The following is a 16,571-nucleotide window of genomic DNA, read 5'->3' as shown; positions in this document are numbered from 1 at the left end:
TATTCGTAAATCAGTTATAAAACTCAGAATGTATTTCTTCTTGGAAACTATGTTAAGCAGATGATTCCCAGACCTGACCACAAAACCTTCAGTGAAACAGTGTATTAAAAAAAGCATTCTGACACTTGAAACCCTCATTTCACTAATTTCCAGAGTCAAGAATTTACCCACAATCTCCTAAAAATCACATTATCTCTTTTGAAATGTTAAATATCTGACATTCCTGTATTCAGGACTAAAAATATTCTCTAAGGCCTCTTTATGTGATATTAGGTTCACCCTGAGCCAGCAGAACCCAAGCACTGTAAGATCTAAGGAAGGAAGGAAGAAAACATTTATTAAGTGCCTTCTATGTGTCAGACATTATGTTAAGTGCTTTACAAATATTACCTCATTTCACTATCACAATTCCAGGAGGTAGATGCTATTAAGATCTCCATTTTACAGCTGAGGAAATTGAGGCAGATAAAGGATAAGTGATTTGCCCAGGGTCACCCAGCTATTAAATGTCTGAGGGCACATTTGAACTCGGGTCTTTCTGACTTCAGGTCCAGCACTCTATAAACTGTGCTACCTAGCTGCTTCTAATGGTACCTTGGCAAAGCTGATGTTTTGAGTACAAATTCAGTACTTGACTGGCCAGTCAAGACTAAGTAAACACAAGAACCTTAGAGTTCAGCCCACAGGTGAATATGTATTCAGCCAAGCAACTCATGAAACCATTTACTGAGGTGTGGAGTAATTTTTATGTATTTACAGGTCTCTTGAAGTAACAAAGCATGTAATATTTATTACACGAATAATCTGTACACCAATGTTAGGACCTGTGATATTTCTCAACACGGGAATTCCATTTGATTGTGAGCTTGTTGAGGGCAAGGACTATCTTTTCCTTCTTTTTGTGTCCCCAGCACATAGCACTGTGCCTGGCATATAGCAGGTGCTTAATACATGCTTATTAACTGACTCCTTCATTAATGCAACTTCTTCATCTTTGAGAACTGCTTGAGGCTAGTACATGTGTGTGTGTGTGTGTGTGTGTGAGAGAGAGAGAGAGATAGTTAAGTGACTTTATGATAACACAGCCAGTGTGTTAGAGGCAGGTCTTGAACCCACTCTTCCTGAATCCAAATCTAACACTCCATCCATTAAGCAATGCTGGAGGGCCTCTCATGAATAATCTCTATACAAAATTGGTGAACAAGCATTTTAGCAACTTGCACTCTGAAAGCTCAGAAAAATTGAAATTTTCCATCCATGGGAGTTAATAGGCAACGATCTATGACCATCCATCCATCCATCCCTTCCTAATTAAAATGCAACTAAAGAATTTCTTTAGTTATTCTATTTAGGAAATTTCATGTTTTAATAAGCTAGTCACCTATCCCTGAGTCCTTAAATGTGCTAGCTAGATTCCTTCTGGAGATTTTAAGAAGAAAAAAAAATATGCGGAAGAAACAAAGTACAAAAAGCAGTGTAGTTTAGTAAAAAGAACAGCAGATCTGGGGTTCTAGCTCTGCCACTTGCTATCTATGTAATGTTAGACAAGTCCCTTCACATTTCTGGGCCTCAGTTCTTCACCTGAAACACGTGAAGGTGGTTGGACTAGACTGTCTCTATGGTCCCTTCCAGCTTTAAATCTATCATCCTATAATGGGCCAGAGATCTACATTTGACAAGTTTTAATAAATGCACATTTTGATAATAAGAGTACATAATTACAACAATAACAGCAACGACACCATTAATAACAGTTAGCATTTATAGGGCATAGGTTTGCAAAGCATTAACATTGTATCATTTTACCCTCATGACCATCCTGGGAAGTAGGTGCTATTATCATCCCTATCTTACAGATGAGGAAACTGAAGCAGAGTACCCAGGGTCACAAAGTAAGTACCTGAGGTAGGATTTAAACTCAAACTCTTGCTACCTCGAATTCTAGCACTCTATCCACTGCGCCAACTAGCTGTCTGTAACCTCACTTCCTGGGAAAAAGATAAAAGCAAAAATCACCCACAGCAGATGTGAGGGTAAAGAAAAGTTATTTATGTTACTCTTCATGGTTAAATGTTTCCAATGACTGAATTTCAGCTTGCTAGGATGTATTTAGTCTCTGAAGAAAGAAAGCAACTTTTGAGATATTTGAAGAATTGTTCCATCTTCTACTAGGAGATAACGATATTAGTGAGAGACAAAAGGTTCTCCCATTGTGGTACTGTTGCAACTCCTTCGTCTGTCTTCCCCAGGTTTAATGCCTTTATATTTAATTTGAATGGAAAATCACCCTCCTATGAAATGTCAAACTAATTTTAAATTTAATCGATAGTTACAACCTACAGATTTCTTTTAGCAAAGCCAAAATATTAAATATTCACCAGAAGCTTTATTTGACAACTTCCAATTTAAATATGGGATTCAGTCAGTTTCCTTGGGCCCTGATATAATTATGGTAAAACACAAAATTGAAGAAATTAGAAATTACACATCCTTTGCCAAAAATGACTTTCTGACAGTGTAGTATAGTGGGAAGAACACAGTACCAAGAGCTCTGTCTCAGCCAACAACTGATTTATGTGACTTGGAGCAAAATGTTTGATTCACAGCTATGGTCTTCTAATCTATACAATGAAAGTATTGGATAAAATCATTTTTCAGGTCCTTTCCAGCTCTAAAATCCAACTATTTCATATTTCATGATACATGCATACACATACACCTATATGTATGTGTACATATAGATATGTATATATGTCACAATCTAAAAAGAGGAAAATTTTTCCCTTGTGACTATAGCTATAGAATCCTTATCCCTACTTATTCTAATAGGGGAGGGAGGAAATAAGCATTTTTATAGCACCTACTATGTGCCAGGCACTGTGCTAAGCACTTTACAATCATTATCTCATTCAATCCTCACAATACCTTGTGAGGTAGGTGCTATTGTTATGATCCCTACTTTACAGCTGAGGAAACTGAAGCACAGTGAGGTCACGTTACTTGCCCAAAGCCACACGGCTACTAGGTGTCTGAGGCCAAATTTGAACTCAGGTCTTCCTGACTCTAGGTTCAGCTTTCTATCTATCGACTGAGCCACTAGCTACCTCATTACACTCAACACAATAGTGTTATTGTTGCTTAATTTTTTTTGAAGGGGGGGAAGGGAAATGCCTCTTTTAGAAGTACCTTTATAGCAAGTTTATTACTAATGCAAGAAAAATCAGTCTCATTATTTTATAATCACAACTAAATGGTATTGCCCAATATGATCACTGACCTTATTAACCAGAATTGACTTCTCTGATTTCCATAAAGACCTTATCGGGAAGCCTCTTAGTTTTCTTGTATACATTCAATCTCATAAGAATAGCTCACCTTACAAATACTTTTTGGTAATTTCCAAAAATCAAACCCCAGAGGACAATTTGCAGCCACTGATCATGCTGAAAATTATATCCCACAGGCTCTAAAGGCAATTAGCAAAGAGAAATTCTGAATGTGTTTTGAGTAACATCAGCATCATTGGAACAACTAAGAGCAGAGCCTCTTAAGGTGACCAATTTGAAGAATACAAGACTTATTTGGATGTGTTGGTTGGTTTTTTTTTTAAGATGCATTACTTTATAGTCACACCTTATATAGTATACACATTTTGTTCATTTTCATATTTCTCTATTCCCTTCTAAAGGGAATATTATGCCAGTGCAATATTCCCATTTTTTTCTATTCATGAACATAGGAAAAAAATGAAAGACTTAAAAATAAGGAAGTTTTCTGGGTCAGCAGCCTATTTAATAATGAAGAATTGCATTTATCATCTTCTTAGTGATTTTTTTCAATCATCAAAAATTCCAAGTAACTATGGGATAAAGCAGGAGAGAAGACATACTTATACCTAGTCTGTCATATCTCAGGATACATGACTTATATACAGCAAGGGTCTCTTTACAAGACCTTGTCAGTTAAACAGTTTTCTCAATTCTCCTGGGAACTTTTTTATTCTGTGGCAGATAATTTTAAACTTCTGTACAACAGTGATCTACACATTCATTTCACTGGTCATAAGCATTACTTTTTGCCCTCCACTAAATGTAACTAAAAAACAAGAAAGAGGAACAAGAACCAAAGCAATAGTGTGCAAACATAGGGCATCATTCAAATGCAGATGAGTGTGCCCATAACCAGTTAGCACTCCTTCGGGTTATCAAAACTTTCCCCAAAGACTGATGGAATCCTGACCTCTGCAGCCTTGTCTGACAACCCTCACAAAATCTTTCATCTGGAAGTCTGAAGGCAGGAAGGAATGAGCAGATACAGTCTAATTTAAAACAACTCATGGCAATAGAAACAGGACAACAGATAACCTATTTTAAAGAGTGTTAAACAAAATTTCCATAAAGACATTAGGAGGAAGCCTCTCAGTTTTCTTGTATACATTCAACCTGATAAGAACAGCTCACCTTACACACCAAGGTCAGCATATTTCTGTCCTCAGGAAGATGGCACCCACATCCAAGTACCCCAACTCAATAATGAAGCATGCTGAAGCAAGTGGAGTGTAAATTCTCAACTGACTCACTTTTTATTGGAGTTGCTGTCACTGGCTGGTTATCTCAATTAAATAGGGCCCTTCAGTAATGAGGCCAAGGTCAAGGGTTCAAATTCCCACAAAGGGCAGTTTCATGTCAGCTGCCCATATTCCTTAACTCCAATCACTCCTCTTGTAAATAGGCATAGCTGCCCCTAAGGAGGAGTGAATATGTGAATGGAGAAAAGATAAATCTATCACTTCTCCAGAACAAACAAAGTTACAGGTACCCAGTCTAATCTGGAGAAGGAAAAGCAAACCACTCCAGTATCTTTGCCAAGAAAATCCCAAATGGGGTCACAAAGAGTCAGATATGAGTAAAAAACAACTTAATAACACTCCATTGAATTCCCATACAACATTTAGAGGGGCCAGAAGAACCTTCCTCTCCCTCTGTGAGGGCATTTAGTTGAACAATGAAGTAAGCTCAGCACAAGGAAGGTAGACAGATAGTAGTGGCAGTAACTACCACTCTCTCCCTTCAATAGTTGCATAATATTTACTTCCTAATACACACTAGAGAACTGACATTTTTACCTTTCCTGACCCAGTCTCTCTCCCGATTGCTAATCTTGCATCTCCAACTACCTTTTAGACATCTTGAATCAGATGTGCAATACACATCTTAAACTGTCCAAATCAGAACTCATTATTTCCCTGCCTAAACCTCTCACTACTTCCACCTTCCCTATTACCATAGAGGGCAACGTCATCCCCCCAGTCTCTCAGGATGGCAACCTAGGAGCCATCCTGGATTCTTCACTATCTCATACCTCCCCTTCCCCCCAACCACATCCAAGCTGTTACCAATGCCTGTTAACTTCACCTTTGTGATATCTCTCCTCTCCTCTGACACTGCTACCACTCTAGTGTAGTCTCCACTCCTTGATAACTGCAACAGCTTGCTGGTGTGTCTGCCTGCCTCAACTCTCTCCCCACTCCAATCCATCCTCCACTCAGCCACTAAAGTGAGGACATTCCAGGCAAGGCGGATAGGAAGCACATGAAGGCAGAAGATACAATGCCAAGTTTGTGGAATTAGGTCAGTTTGGCTAGAACACAGAATTCACGAGAGGGAATAATATTCAACACCCTAGAAAGATAGGCTGGAGACCGAATGTGAAGGTCTTTAAACAGCAGGATGAAGAATTTGTATTTTATCTTAAGAGGCAATAGAGAGTCGTTTGAAGGTAGGAAAGTCATACGGCCAAACTTGTGCTTCAGGAAGATTATTTTGTGTGGAGGATGCTGTGAGGCAAGAGCAGAAACTGGGAATCCAATTGGGTGACTGTTGCAATGGTCCAGGCAAGAAGTCACGACCTGAACTAGGGTGGTAGCCATCTGAATGGAAAGAAGATGAACTGGAGATTCAACAAGACTTGGCAACTAACTGGATATGGGGATTGAGGAAGGGGGAAGAGTCAAGAATAACTCTGAGGATGAAGACCTACAAGACTGAAAGGCCAATGGAGCCTTCAACAAAAAAACAGAAATTTAAAGATCAAAAGTTTGGTGTGAAGATAATGAGCTCTAGCTTCAGCATGTTAGATTTGAGATACCTATGAGAAATCCAGTTTGACATATCTAATAGGTAGTTGGTATTGAAGGAATAGAGTTTAGGAAAGAAAATAGGGTTGAATATATACATCTGAGAGTTATCTGTATGCTTGAACTAAAAGATACTTCGAAAAAAGAACATACAAAAATAATATAACTAAAGTTGTATCAATTCAGAGTGAAAGAAAAGAGAGGCCTTCAGGAAGCCTAATTATTGTATCTCATCAAAGAAAAAAAATGGTAAAAAGCCTACATAGTTCATGGAGTCCAATTATTTGGAGCCGAATGCCTGTCTTCTCTCAAAATAAAGTCTCTACAGTTATTTTAGAGTTAATTATTACCTTTTCCTTCCTCAAAACTTCCTTTACTTTTCTCTTTTTTTCCACACAACATATGTGGTCCTAGAAAAAATATTTTTCCCCTAGTTTCACGTTTTTGTCCATTTTTCTAGGTCACAAAGTGTCTATGATGCCCTACAAAGAATACTTTACCTCTATCTCTTTCTCAATACAACATTTAGATCAAGAACTTTCCCTGTTTTCCCTCTGCACACCCTTTATCATCTCCCATTGCCAAACTACTAATCAACCTAGAAAAATCTGGAGAGGCGGCAGGCTCGGTGGGTACATCCTCAAAACTCACTTCTACTGGGTGTTTTCCAAAGTACAAAAGAACCTTCAAAGTTTACATCTGATTAGTACTGTCTGGCTTTTCTGTTGGTCCACTTAACCCACTCCTACTGTGTTATAATTATCTATTCCTCTTTGCAAAAGTCAACATTTATCAAGTACCTGGAGGGTATGTGTGTAGTAGGCACTGAAGAGTTGGGGGAACTAGACAGTGAAATAAATAAAAGAAATAGTAAAAGATGGTTCCTGACTCAGAATTTACTTATTTGGGAAGACAAAATACTCATTCATACAATAAATATTTTTCAAGTGTAAGTCACTCATTCATTACTTCAAAACAACTATAAAGCATCAAACCAACAGCAAAATTATATGACAAACTGAATATACAACTGCTAAAAGTCTATAGGATAAAGGAATAAAAATAGTGAAAATAAAGTTAGTCAAAGAAAGTTAGTTCCAAAGGAGATAACTAATGTTGATTATTTGGAGATGGGAAGAGGAGGAACCCTTTGGGAGAAATGAAAAGGGTAAAAAAGAAGAGGAAGAAATTTGAGAAAGCAAATAAAAATGGAGAAAGCAAAGAAATTGGTCTAGTTGGAGCACAGTAACTGCAGGTATGGTTAGATAGGTACAGGCAGTAGGAGCAGTTGAGTTTTGGCTATTAGGAAAAGGAATTTAGACTTGACAGGGAATAATTATGAACTTCAAATTTTTATTAGGGAAGTGACATTATAAAAATTTTTTGAAAGCTTATGCAACAATCCAAAGGCGCTAAGTATACTTTACTTACATACTATGATAGCACATTACAATTCTCAATAACTTCATAATATTATAACAATAAATGATTTTTTAAACACTGGTGATCTGGCTGTCAAGTATAGGATATGCTAAGAAACAAATGCACAAACTACCTGAATATACACACACAGAGCATGATTTTTTAAGAAGGTAATTACTTTCCTTTAAAGTAGAAAGGATATTGCAGTCAAATTTTACAGATGTTGAAAATGAAATGAATAGAAAAAAAAATCTGGAAACTATAAGATGCTACAGTTATAAAAACGAGATAATATTTCTAGACTTCACAAAATCAAGTACTATAAATCAAAACCTTTAGAAGTGGCATTTTTCTCCCTCTTTTGAGCTACTCTTTTTTCCAATGTATCACAGATGCTGTAGTTTTCAAAATTATACAAGACCTATATATGCTGAAGTATTTTCAAAGGTATACCCAATAACCATGCACAGTGTCAGTTCCTCTGCCCTTATTCTCACTGTACTGAATCTAAAAATAAAAGGCAGAAAAGACATTGATGATGTAACCAGTCTGTCAGGCAGCTGCACAGTTAATTCTATTCAGTAGCTTTCTGGCTTTTTCCCTTTTCACAACAACAGTTTGAATATAAAACAAAGGCAACACCTCTGTTCTTTTTTTTTTTAAGCTTCAAAAGTGTGGACAGTGAATCCACTTAGGAAAAAATGCATATTTCACTTTCCTCATATGTGAAATCCCATTAAGGATTTCAATTTCAATTCAACAAACATTTATTTAGCATGCAATGCAAGATACTGTGTTAGGTACCAGGGATGAAAAGACAAAAGAACAAAACAAAATAAAAACCCCAACTTGACCCAACCCTGAATAGAAGGGCAAATGCAATCTGTACATACATAATACAAAGTAATGTCAAAAGTAGGGGGCACTAACAATTTCAGGGTGGGAAATCGGAAAAAGTTTCACGTATGAAGTTGTATCAAGGTATACTTTGAAGAAAGCTATCGTATCTAAGACGTCCATGTCCATGTAATACAGAAGTACGTTATGGACACTGGAGACTAACTCTGCAATGCTGCACACTGGAAACAGCTAGCAGGCCCATGAGAATGGAAAAGTGTGTATGAAGGGGAAGAATAGGGAAATGAGACAGGACAGGGTACATGAATATAATAGGATATTACTGTGCTGTAAGATAAACACGAAGACAGAGAAGCATGAAAAGATCTGAACTAATGAGAAGTGAAGTAAACAGAGTTAGGAGAACAATATACATGATGACTACAACAATGTAAATGTAAAGAATAATCATCAGAAAATAATAAAAATAGATACTGTAAAACTATAAAGGACAAGCTTGGCCCCAAATTAGAGCCATAAGAAAACATCTTTCCTCTTCCCTCATTCTTTGCAGAGACGAAGCACCACAGATGTGCTACATTATATATAATATCAGTGCTGTTTTTTTCAAATATATATTTGATTGGTTTTGCTATTTTTTCTTCTTTCTCTTTTTCTGTTTTAAATTGTTTGTTATAAGAGATTGCTCTTTCAAAGGGGAAAGAGAGGGAGATTCAGGAGAAAATCTAGGCAATGTAAAACCAAAAGCTATCAATAAAAAAATCTATTAAAAATAAGACTGAAAAGGTAGCATATCTTGAATTTGAGCAATATTACTTCTTAACTATCTTTTAGTCCTTTTCCTCTCCCTTCATAGATTAGGGAAAATGAAATAAAAATCACAGAATTTTATAGTTGAAAAGGACCTTGGAAGATCATCCAGTTCAAATCCCCTCATTTTACAGGTGAAAAAACTCAAATTCCAAGAGATTAAATGGATTGCCAAGATGTCACAGCTAGTCAGTAGCAGAATAAATGAGTGAAATACAAGCAACTGTTGATCCTGAAGCCTTCTCCTTCTGGTAAAAGTGCAAAGAAAAAGCCACAACGCCAACACTGCATCAAAACCACCAAATATGGGCAATCTTCTTCTCAAAGTTTTGATCAAAAATAGTCATAATCATACAGTTTTCTGCCCATGAGAAACTATGTTTACTCATTAATGAGTTGATTACTTCATAAACAGGCAGACTTTAAGGCTTAGCTATGCAGTAAAAGAACTTACTAAGTGAAGGATATGCATATTGTATAACCAAAATAAGGATGCAAAGCCACTAAATAGCTATAACCAGGGCAACTACACAAACATGAGTGTGTACGCACACATAGAGAAAGGCAAAAGGAAGCACTCTTTTTCAACCAAGTACCAAACACATAAAAAACTGTAAATGCATTGGGAGGAATTTAGGTCAACCTTAACTAGAGAATGTAAGCACCAATTTGGGGGTATGGGACTGATTGTGTTATTAATATCTTTGTATTATCCTAAACATCTAGCAGGAACTTACTAAATGCTTGTTGATTAACAAAACAACAACAAAACCTTCCTAATGCTCCCGGATTTTTAAGCACTGAGATAATTTGTCAACCAAAGTTGAGGAATCTTGAACATACACCCACCTATTTTGAATAGTTCAGGCAAAGTTTCCCTGGAAGCAGCAGAATTGTATGGATTCTAGAAATCTCTTCCAGGTCAGTTATTATGCTGCTCCTTGGGGAAATATTCATATAAAGAAATATATCAGAAAAGGTAAAAGTTGAAGTAACCTAAAACACTAGAGAAAAATTTTAATGAAGTTAAAGATCATTGTTTTACAAGATTTATAGAGTAATTCCCAGTGAATTTTGCTGCAATTTCAATTTTACCTTTTTAATTAGAGGAACCCAAATTATTGCGGTTTAATGCTGCCCCGAGTATTCCAAAGTTCATAACTTCGGGAAACTGGAGTGCATTCAACCAGGAAAAGCTACAGAACAATTTGCGTTCCTTGAGTAACTCTTAAGTTATCTTACCTCCTGGACTTTTGGAGAAACTTCAGAAGTCTGTAAGGAGCCAGGTTGATCTTCCATTTTCCTTTTAACAGTGGCCTAACTTAAAACGGACCATTTCCAAAAGCTTCCATTTTCAACACTCTAAGATTTAAATTAAGTTTGTGCGGTTTTAATATTAAAACAAAATCTACCATTTAAACTTTACCATTCTTTACTCTTTCTGGTAACTATGTCTGAAGATTCTTTCAGTTTTCCACCCTAAAGTCCATTAATCATCAGTGCCAGAAGAAGGGACCAGTAATGCTAGGTATTTCATAATTCAATCAACTTATCTTTAGAATAAGCTTTTTCCACTTCATTTGAATATACTTTGGAAAATCACATTTCAAACAAAATAATGAAGCTACCTAAATTCCTTGACCTTCTTTGTTATCTCCCATAAAATGCCCAGAACATAATAAACCCACAGATATTTGTTGAATGACCTGACAGAAAATCTGAGTTATCCACATTCACAATTCTGTTTCTGGTTAAGAACTCTTCCTTGCTCTAATGTCACAGATTAAAAGCATCAATTCTTGGACTATAACTTGCTTTCTTATCAATTACGGGAAAAAATCAGTGTCATATAGATGCCAGAGAAATTATAAACAATATGTAGCCCTAAATGATGTGGAAAAAAAGCCTATTTTAAAATTTGGATTTGAGTAGATTTAGAATTAACTTTTTATAAATAGTCATAATGCTACTTTTCCAATAACCCCAATGAATTGACTACTTCCCAGCAGGGATCTGGTTTGACAAGAGAAGGGAAGAGTATTCTGTATGCCCAGCACCTAGTGTCTTGCATATGATAGGTACTTAATTTGTTAAATTGTATTAAATGCAGCCTTCTGTGATAGAAAAGATACTGTATTTGGAATTGAGATGTGGTGGTTTTGAAGTGCCTGGCTCTGCCACTTAACAGCTGTGTGTGTGATCTTGAGTAAGTGATTAAACCTCTATGGGCCTCAGTTTTCTCATCTTTAAAAAGAATGGATTGTACTAGATGGCCTCTAAGGTTCTTTTCAGCTCTAAATCCATGATCCCATGATCTTGTGAATAATGTCACTGAGCTATAGTACTAATTATAGTGGCCTAAATTCTGGGAGTAGAGGGCCATGTATTATAGAAGTGAGTCCTGGTACAGAGCTGGCTCCTGGTAAAATTTCAAAATGTTATTTTTCGGCACCCTTTCATCTCCAGGACCCTCATATTGTCTAAACACTGATCATCAAAGTGTAGTGCTGGACAAACCCTTAGAGAGTCTTCTAGCTCAATGGTCTAATTTAATACAGGAAGAAAATGATGGTTAAAAAAAAAAACAAATTTGAGGAAGGTCACACAATTAGTTCAGAACCAAAACTCAGGTGTCCAGATACTCTATTCAATGAATGAGAGACTAAGGGATCATTTGCATTTTAAGATTCAAAGTTATCTGTTACCCAAATGAAAGTCTAGTCGATGATGTAAGGAATTGGGGGAAGAAGAGATGTTTGTGGGAAGGAGATCTTTCTCAATACCCTTTGCATCTCCACATACAGGTGATAGTCTAATCCAGGGACCCTCCCTGAAGCAAAACTGATTTTACTTTATACACAATCTTTGGTTATTGTGCTTACTCTAGTGACTTTCAGTTCTGTCCTCAGTTAACATCAGGCTGTGGATATTAGGTTAAGATGGGGGTGGGGGTGGGAAAAGGTGCTGCAGACTCAGAGAGAAATGGAATATAGAAGCAATATTTGAAGTGGAGATATGTTCATACCTAGCCCCAGATGACTCTCCCCGTTGTATAGGCTACATCTTAATTTGTTTGCAATAACATGGACCTAAATTTCTTTGAAATCTTACTTCAGATGACTCTTCCTGGATCCTACTTGACCCTGGGTTGCAAAAGGTCCTACCAAGCTGGAAAAACTTTGACTATGTTTTTTCCCCATGGTCTCTGTTGTCCTTGGACCTGTCTAGCTAAGGGTTCACAACTACGAGGGCTGGGCACTCGATTGTTTTTTTTTTTTAATTCACAATAAATCATTCAGCCATCTACGAAGGCTGGAAAGGTTGGGATTTGTGGAGGGACAAAGTATACACATGAATGAAATCACAGACCTTTAAGCAGGAAAGTTTATAATCCACAAGGAGGATGAACCCACTCAGAGGCCAACAGTGCTCAATAGCTCCTTTCCGGCAAGAGGCAGGAGAGGTTTATAAAATAAATGAATACATCTTCAATTGGTGGCATTAAGAGTGTAACAAAATGAAAAATTTGAGGCAGTTTGGAGAATGTTTAGGGGTGACATGCCTCTCCACTTTGTTCCTTTCCTTCCCTTATGAAACCAGATATCTAAAATAACTTGAGTTTTTCCACAGGAGGCAGAGGCTCTGGGAATGGGAAGGAGTTGTTTGTACGTGAGACCTGTTGGTTAACTGGTTACTTTTAATCCTCGAACTGCCACCTCCTCCACCTTCCCCCCACCTCCCCAAGGTTAAAATAGGGAGAGTGGCGGCAGTAAGAGCAGAAACTATTCTGAGCTGATCCCCGCAGCACTGAGAGGCAAGTGGCCTCAGGAAGACACAACTTCTTGTACTAGCGCTTCAATTGCCATCACATGCCAGTACCCTCGCTGGGCAAAGAATAAAAGGAGGGGAGGCGGGAGAGCGCTTCCAGAGTCTGCCAGCAGCTCTTTCCTCTTTCGTGACCTGCTTGGCAAAGAGTCAGCCACCATTCGAGGCTCTGGTCCCCGGAAATCCCAAAGAGGCGGGTTTGAAACGGAAAATCTTCACTCCCCCACCCCCAGGACAATTTTGAAAAACCCTTTCCCATCAACACCGGCGCGCCAGTCAGAGTAACCCACCCACCGCCACCGCCTCTGCTGCTGCTGCTGTGGCTGCTGCCTCCGCGCTCCTCCCGGGCCGAGGCCGGGGCCGGGGCAAACCGGCGGCTTCTGCTGGTGAGGTGGCAGGCTCCTCGGGAAGGAGCTCTCCGCCAGAGCCCCGGATTTCTTCGGGAGCCCAAGCAACCGGCAGGGCGCTCCCCCCACCTCGGCGACTGAGCCCTGAGCCCGAGATACAGATGACCGGTGGTCACGAAAGCCCCCTCGTCCTCTTGCTCTCTCACGCGCGTGTATACACACACACATATACATACATTACACGTACACACACAAGCCCAGCCTTTTAAACAGTGGCTTCCCTTCCTTCTCCCGCCCCCGGAGTCACCACGGGGGCCCCCGGGCCAGGCGGCCTTCCGCAGGGCAGGGGAGAGCCAGAGGTCGGACCCGGGCTCTCTCCTCTCTATCCTTGGAGAAGAGGTAGGCCTCCCACCTTGGAGAAAGGAGAGGCGAGAGATGCACCAAACCCGAAAAGTGAGCAACCGCAGCAAGCCTGTCGGAGGGAGACAGACCTAGGGGGAACAGAGAAGGGGGCGGGGGCAGCGAGCTGGGAGGAGGGATGGGGGGGGAGGGAAGAGCGAAACTTACGAGCAAAACCTGGGGGGTGGGGGGACGCGCACAAAAATTCCAAACCACCAGCACTGGCGCGCGCTCACTTGCTTACCTCGGTCTACCTTCTAGCTTCGGCCGAGAGATGAAGGTGAACAGAGGAGGTGGAGGGGTGCGACCAGCTCGGGAGGAGGAGGGGCCGCCGGCTGAGCTTCTGCTGCTGCCTCTGGAGCCGCCGAGGCTGCTGCTAACCCGGGCGGCTTTCATGAATGGAGCGCAGCCCTGGGCTAGGGCTCGCTAGCAATCAGGGAGCCCAGAGGTTCCCGCTGTCCCCTCCTTCTCGACCTCCTCCTCCTCCTCCTCCAGCTCCTCCTGCTCCTCCAGCTCAGCCCGGCCGCCGCAGGCACGTGATCCCTTTGCCTCCTCCTCCTCTTCCTCCTCCCCAGCTTCCCTCCCCCTTCTGCCACCCGGAGCTCAGGCGGTAGCTGTTGCTTTGCCTCTCCTGTGACGTGCCTCCAGCACCCCGGGGCTAATCAGTAGAAGCAGCCTACGGTCTAGACTGCGTGCGACCGGGTGGGGCGGCTTCAGGAGCACGTTTTTGTTTTTGTTTTTGTGTTTGTGTTTTCTTTTCTTGCAGCTGCTTATCTCTGGTGCGGCCAAGCCATTTGGTGCGTGGCCTCCAGGCTCAGCAGACTCCTGGTGGTCAGCAGCAGCGGCGCTGGTATCTGCTCCTTCTTGGGTAGATTGGCAGCCTGTACGTTAGTTTAAAAAAAAATTGTGTGTGTGTGTGTGTGTGTGTGTGTGTGTGTGTGTGTGTGTGTGTGTGTGTTTAAGCGCTTAGTGCCTTGGTACCCATAGCAACTCTACTGAGAGTAATACGTAAAATGGAAAAATTCTAAGTCCAAAGTTTTGACTTCCCTCAAGCCACCCGTTTTACCTATGTTCTATATCTCACATTTATAGGACATTTGCCTTACAACCCTGAAGGTTTGGTGATACAAGTATTATCGCACCCACTTAACAGATGAGAAAAGTGAAGGAAATTTTGTTGCCTATGATCATACCACAGCTACTAAATGGCAAATAATTTGAATGCAGTCCTTATGACTGGAATGGCAGTGCCTCTTTCTGGGTCACTTTCCCCCCATTACTATGAAAGCCCAGAGTGTGTGTTTCTTTTTGAATGGATAATTAAATGTATGAGTCGTAGAGGCTTATCACCAGGCTGACTAATGAATTTTTTTTCAACTGCAACAACTCTCAAAGACATCAGCTAGGTAATGGTAAAGTCGTAATGTATCAAGATTGAGGGAGTACTCAGACAAAATCGAGGATCATTGAAGTATTGAAACTGGGCCACTTCCAATTTCCCCTTTTGAAACTTGTCATGTGCTTTCTACAAGCTTGGAAAGGCTTCCCTCTTTACCTCTGCCTCAAAAAAAAAAAATCCATACCTACCATCAAAGCTCGCCTCAGATGCCACCATCTGAGCCTTTTCCTCTCCCCCTTTTGCTAGTTGTTGGAGCTCTCCCATCCATATTGCTTTGTATTTACTTACTTGTCACTGTATACAATTTCCCTTCAGTAGAATGTAAGCTCCTTGGGGACAGAGACTGTTTCTGTCTTTTCCTTAGTATTCCCAGTATTTAGGACTGTGCCTGACACAGAAGTATGTGCTTCTGCTGAATGAATGAATTGATGTATAGATCCTATAAATTATTGATCCAGCAGTGGTGTTTCTTTTTACAACAGGCTCTATGATTTTTAAGGTTATAAATGAAAAATCTTTAATAAATTACCCCAAACTATAGATTATACAAATATCCTACAGTATTCATCTGTATAGTCTATGATTATAATCTATATTCCCTACATAGCTGCCAAACTAGTCTTACTGAAGAACAGGTTTGATCATGTCACTTTGCTGCTCAAGAGTCTTCAGTGAATATTGTGTCTGAGATAAGCTACAAATTCATCAACTTGGCACTTAAAACCTTTTACTATCTGTCTCCAGATTACTTTTAGATTCATTATTTTGTGTTTTTTTTTTAAGGACTAATAGACTGAGAATAGGAAGAGAGAGACTTTAGAAGATGTCTAGACCAACCTCATTTTACAGATGAAGAGTCTGAAGCCCAGAAAGGATCAATGACCTGGCCAATGTCACACATGTAATAAGAACAAGAATGGAATTTGAACTCGTCTTTTGACTCAAGGTCTGTTCTTCTTTCGACTGTATCATGATGCCCCACTGCATGTTACCCCACTTCACGAGCTATGTTTCAACAAAACTGCCCTAGTGATCATTTCCTCAAGCTTGGCCTTTTATGTCCTACCTCCACCCCTTAGCCCAGATTGTGCCTCAGGCCTCCAACACACTATCTCTTCATATCTACTTCAGAATTCTTAGTGTCCTCCAAGGCTCAACTCAGGTTATACTTTCTATGGAAGACTTTTTTTTCTCCTTTTTCTAAAAATGAAATTTAAAATTTTATTTTCAATTCCAAATTCTCTACCTTCTCCTTAAGAGAAAAAAATTCCCATTACCAAATGGATTTACAAGCAAATTCTACGAAACATTTAAAAAAAGAACAATTAATTTCAATGCTATATAAACTTTAAAAAAAAGGTAAAGAGTGCTACTA

The 16,571-nt window shown here is 39.5% G+C and overlaps 1 protein-coding gene and 1 long non-coding RNA gene across 3 annotated transcripts in view; one reads left to right on the top strand and one right to left on the bottom strand.

The window, feature by feature from the left end:
* Positions 1-14,325, bottom strand: part of LPIN2 (lipin 2) — a 106,337-nt gene extending 92,012 nt beyond the window's left edge. Inside the window, exon 1 of one of the 2 annotated variants that reach the window (XM_036749833.1) lies at positions 14,042-14,325. The gene's annotated coding sequence lies outside the window, so the exon portion shown is untranslated. Of the gene's footprint in view, positions 1-10,075; positions 10,167-14,041 lie in introns of those variants that run through there. The other variant, XM_036749841.1, reaches the window with a different exon arrangement.
* LOC118842251 lies at positions 14,017-16,129 on the top strand. Its single transcript, XR_005009880.1, has 3 exons — positions 14,017-14,077; positions 14,564-14,680; positions 15,980-16,129. It is a non-coding gene; the product is annotated as an uncharacterized LOC118842251 (long non-coding RNA).
* Positions 16,130-16,571: the final 442 nt, after the last annotated feature.

Source organism: Trichosurus vulpecula, chromosome 1 (assembly GCF_011100635.1).
Source record: "Trichosurus vulpecula isolate mTriVul1 chromosome 1, mTriVul1.pri, whole genome shotgun sequence".
In the NCBI taxonomy this organism is placed as follows: Eukaryota; Metazoa; Chordata; class Mammalia; order Diprotodontia; family Phalangeridae; genus Trichosurus; species Trichosurus vulpecula.
Note: the sequence above shows the minus strand (reverse complement) of the source record. Positions and strands in the feature narration are given on the sequence as shown.